At 50.5% G+C, this 5,000-nt stretch overlaps 1 non-coding gene across 1 annotated transcript in view; it reads right to left on the minus strand.

The window, feature by feature from the left end:
* Window positions 1–145, minus strand: part of LOC126434007 (small subunit ribosomal RNA) — a 1,909-nt gene extending 1,764 nt beyond the window's left edge. The window contains exon 1 of the ribosomal RNA XR_007578908.1: window positions 1–145. This exon is cut by the window's left edge and continues 1,764 nt beyond it. This is a non-coding gene — a ribosomal RNA (small subunit ribosomal RNA).
* Between the last annotated feature and the right edge of the window lie 4,855 nt (window positions 146–5,000).

Consider the following 5,000-nt stretch of genomic DNA (forward strand, 5'->3'; position numbering starts at 1 on the left):
TATCCAAGTAACGTGGGTACGATCTAAGGAACCATAACTGATTTAATGAGCCATTCGCGGTTTCACCTTAATGCGGCTTGTACTGAGACATGCATGGCTTAATCTTTGAGACAAGCATATGACTACTGGCAGGATCAACCAGGGAGCTGCGTCAACTAGAGCTGAGCAGCCGGCCGCCCGGGAGTGTGTCCCGGGGGCCCGCGCGAACACGCAAGCGTCCGCTCAATTATTCTGCAAACAGGAGGAGGCTGAGCTCCCCTGCACAACACACCTCGAAACCCTCTCAGGTCCCGGCGGCGCGCAGCGCCGTCCTAAGTACTTGGTCGGGTTCGAGAGAGGCGCAATCGCCCGGAGTTAGGCGAGTAGACGCTTTAGGTGCGACCACCCGTGCTCCCAACTGAGCTTGCCGCTGCCGACAGAGGCCCGGGAGCGTGCTGTCGTGGCATTGCCGGCGGGAGACAACACGCGCCACCTACGGTGACCGGCAGCTCCAACGCCAGCGCCACAGAAGGACAAAAGCCCCACTTGGGTGCCGAAGCGAACTCTCCCAGCACAGCGCACGCGCCAACACGTCCGCACAGCTGCGATACAAACCACCTGCGAGAACCGCTGGGGCGACCGAGCAGCAGACGGCGTCGCGGCGCCGAGCGCCGGGCGGCGGCGCATCCTCAGCGCACACAGTCCTCAATCGGACCAGCACACTGCAGATGGCCACCGCGCTTCGCACCGGGCCCGCGAGGACCTACTTTGGCCGCAAGGCGCCGCGAGCAGGGGGCGCCGGCGCGCAGCTGCGCCGCCTGCCGCGTCCGTCGGCCGGCGCGCCTGCCACTGGCCGCCCCCACCAGCCGGCTGTAGCGCGTGCGCCCACGCACCGCGCTGCCAGCACGCCGGGCGGCCCCCCCTCACCGGCCGGGGACGGTCCCACCCAGCCACCGCCGCGTATCGCCTCACACCCAGATCCCCTTTCGCGTTCGTGGGCATGGTGGGTCCCCTTTCACGTTCGTGGGCATGGTGGGTATCCCTGAAACAACCGGTTAATAGCTCGACCGATCGTCGCCAACACTGATTCACCTCTAGCGAGAACAACCGCACCACAACGGGTTACCTGTTGTTCATTTGCGTAACGTCACCAGCAAACGTAGACGTCCATCGCCATTTGCAACGAGTATTGCATGCCTGTGTCAGGTGTCACAACACACTACGTCTGCCCACATAGACGCAACAACATGTGCACGCCTCGAGAACACGTGGAAGGTAGCCCCCGTACGTATGCGGTGTCCATTGCGCGAACGACTGTCAGCCGGCCTCTGCAGGATGTCGCAGATGTGGAACGCGGTGCAACATGCTATCACGGTGTGTGAGAAGAGACGACTACGTCCGAATACACGCTCCACTACATCAACAGACTGCTCATGCTGATCGCCATCCAGGGCGTCCGTTCCTCCCACACGTCTGAATGGCGTACCACACTGCAATCCAGCTCTTATAGGGAGACGACACGTAGCTGCGTGCACAATATTTGGACTGTATGGTCTGCCGTTGCTAGGCGCAGTCGTCGTACGGTCACACATGTGCCACGATGTATCATTCAGTACATACGGACCAATGTGCAGTACAGTTTGTGGGTTTTGCGTACATCGGCGGACAGGTGACAGGCCGTACCACAACGTAGGCTGAGTACGTCGGCATGCGAAGGGCATTGAACATGCAAACTTCTCAACGACCAGCTTGCGAAGGCAGGGGGGAAGGGGGGGGGGCATGTACGTCCTGCTGCTATCCACATTACAGTGTATAGCAGGAGCATGTGGAAAGTCAGCAACACCTGCAAGGTGTTTAACATGACGCGATACACAGGGGACCGGGCAGTGCGAATAGCGAACTATATTGCGAGGGTTGCGGTTAGGCAACACTACACTAATTTAACGAGTTGCATAACAATTACAGAGCAGGTTCAGCGACAACGTGCGTCAGGTTAAGGCGCAATATAGGTTAGGTTGAGGCACAATATAGGTTAGGTTAAGGCACAACATGGGTTACGTTAAGGCACAAATTGGGTTACGTTAAGGCACAACATGGGTTACGTTAAGGCACAACATGGGTTACGTTAAGGCACAAATTAGGTTACGTTAAGGCACAAATTAGGTTACGTTAAGGCACAAATTAGGTTACGTTAAGGCACAAATTAGGTTACGTTAAGGCACAAATTAGGTTACGTTAAGGCACAAATTAGGTTACGTTAAGGCACAAATTAGGTTACGTTAAGGCACAAATTAGGTTACGTTAAGGCACAAATTAGGTTACGTTAAGGCACAAATTAGGTTACGTTAAGGCACAAATTAGGTTACGTTAAGGCACAAATTAGGTTACGTTAAGGCACAAATTAGGTTACGTTAAGGCACAAATTAGGTTACGTTAAGGCACAAATTAGGTTACGTTAAGGCACAAATTAGGTTACGTTAAGGCACAAATTAGGTTACGTTAAGGCACAAATTAGGTTACGTTAAGGCACAAATTAGGTTACGTTAAGGCACAAATTAGGTTACGTTAAGGCACAAATTAGGTTACGTTAAGGCACAAATTAGGTTACGTTAAGGTACAATATGGGTTAGGTTAAGGTACAATATGGGTTAGGTTAAGGTACAATATGGGTTAGGTTAAGGTACAATATGGGTTAGGTTAAGGTACAATATGGGTTAGGTTAAGGCACAACGTAGGTTAGGTTAAGGCACAACATAGGTTAGGTTAAGGCACAACATAGGTTAGGTTAAGGCACAACATAGGTTAGGTTAAGGCACAACATAGGTTAGGTTAAGGCACAACATAGGTTAGGTTAAGGCACAACATAGGTTAGGTTAAGGCACAACATAGGTTAGGTTAAGGCACAACATAGGTTAGGTTAAGGCACAACATAGGTTAGGTTAAGGCACAACGTAGGTTAGGTTAAGGCACAACGTAGGTTAGGTTAAGGCACAACGTAGGTTAGGTTAAGGCACAACGTAGGTTAGGTTAAGGCACAACGTAGGTTAGGTTAAGGCACAACGTAGGTTAGGTTAAGGCACAACGTAGGTTAGGTTAAGGCACAACGTAGGTTAGGTTAAGGCACAACGTAGGTTAGGTTAAGGCACAACGTAGGTTAGGTTAAGGCACAACGTAGGTTAGGTTAAGGCACAACGTAGGTTAGGTTAAGGCACAACGTAGGTTAGGTTAAGGCACAACGTAGGTTAGGTTAAGGCACAACGTAGGTTAGGTTAAGGCACAACGTAGGTTAGGTTAAGGCACAACGTAGGTTAGGTTAAGGCACAACGTAGGTTAGGTTAAGGCACAACGTAGGTTAGGTTAAGGCACAACGTAGGTTAGGTTAAGGCACAACGTAGGTTAGGTTAAGGCACAACGTAGGTTAGGTTAAGGCACAACGTAGGTTAGGTTAAGGCACAACGTAGGTTAGGTTAAGGCACAACGTAGGTTAGGTTAAGGCACAACGTAGGTTAGGTTAAGGCACAACGTAGGTTAGGTTAAGGCACAACGTAGGTTAGGTTAAGGCACAACGTAGGTTAGGTTAAGGCACAACATAGGTTAGGTTAAGGCACAACATAGGTTAGGTTAAGGCACAACATAGGTTAGGTTAAGGCACAACATAGGTTAGGTTAAGGCACAACATAGGTTAGGTTAAGGCACAACATAGGTTAGGTTAAGGCACAACGTAGGTTAGGTTAAGGCACAACGTAGGTTAGGTTAAGGCACAACGTAGGTTAGGTTAAGGCACAACGTAGGTTAGGTTAAGGTACAACGTAGGTTAGGTTAAGGTACAACGTAGGTTAGGTTAAGGTACAACGTAGGTTAGGTTAAGGTACAACGTAGGTTAGGTTAAGGTACAACGTAGGTTAGGTTAAGGTACAACGTAGGTTAGGTTAAGGTACAACGTAGGTTAGGTTAAGGTACAACGTAGGTTAGGTTAAGGTACAACGTAGGTTAGGTGAAGGCGCAATGTAGGTTAGGTTAAGGTACGATATACCTTAGGTTAAGGTACAATATCGCTTAGGTTAAGGTACAATATAGCTTAGGTTAAGGTACACGTTGTAGGGAAAGGTGTATTTTGGGGGGGGAGGGGGCGGCAGGTTCGTTGATAGTGATTATCGTAAGTGCATGCCTGCGGGATCATCCGATTTGTCACGTCAGGATGCACTTGTGGCTCATGACAGGCGGCGCTCCGATTCCAAGGTTGTGGCAGATCTGTGTCTTTCATTCCTGCCATTGTTTGTGTACTGTGACAGGAGGCAGTATTGTGATGTTGGGTGCACCCCTGTGTAGGACATGTGTGGGTGTTCGTGGCTTAGCTGAGCAATGGCGGATGTCGGAAGGGTGGGATATTCTGTTTTCTGGGTGGACCTCCCGGTCTGGTTATGATAGTGTGGATTGTGTAATGTGGCGGAGAGGATGCACCGGATGTTCTTCCATGCTGGTGGTTAGATATTGTGTGTGTGCCTGTTAGAGGCAGAGAGTAGTGTGTGATAGTGTCTGGCTGACGTGTGGTTCTCATTGTGTGCAGAGTCTTTCAGCATGTATAGGGACGGTTGTATATATTATCTGTATTCTGATGGCTCTGCATCTATTACTAATCAGTGCCGTGTATACGGTTACTCTGGTTCCAGTCGAAACTGTTCTATCTCTGTACATTAGTGACACTGCGGCTCCACTATGTTGCCGCCCCTGTCGGCCGTTTCCCCCAGTGTGTGGCTAATGATTATCAGCAATCAGTCTATTAGTCAATACCGGTAGTGTGACGACGTGAAATGTCCGGGATGGGGGAAGCTACACGCTTCCCGTGGGTCAGGGCCTAGAAAGACTCTTCCCACGCAGGAGGCTCGGACTGTCATTACTCTTCCGAGAAATATATTTGCCCAGCGTTTTTTGCGACTGCGAGTGCGACGCGTACGAGTACCGACATGGATGGGGCGCTTCCTAGCTGATCGCTCAGCATCGGAGAAATATATTTGCCCAAC

This window comes from Schistocerca serialis, unplaced genomic scaffold (genome assembly GCF_023864345.2).
Source record: "Schistocerca serialis cubense isolate TAMUIC-IGC-003099 unplaced genomic scaffold, iqSchSeri2.2 HiC_scaffold_1179, whole genome shotgun sequence".
Lineage (NCBI taxonomy): Eukaryota > Metazoa > Arthropoda > Insecta > Orthoptera > Acrididae > Schistocerca > Schistocerca serialis.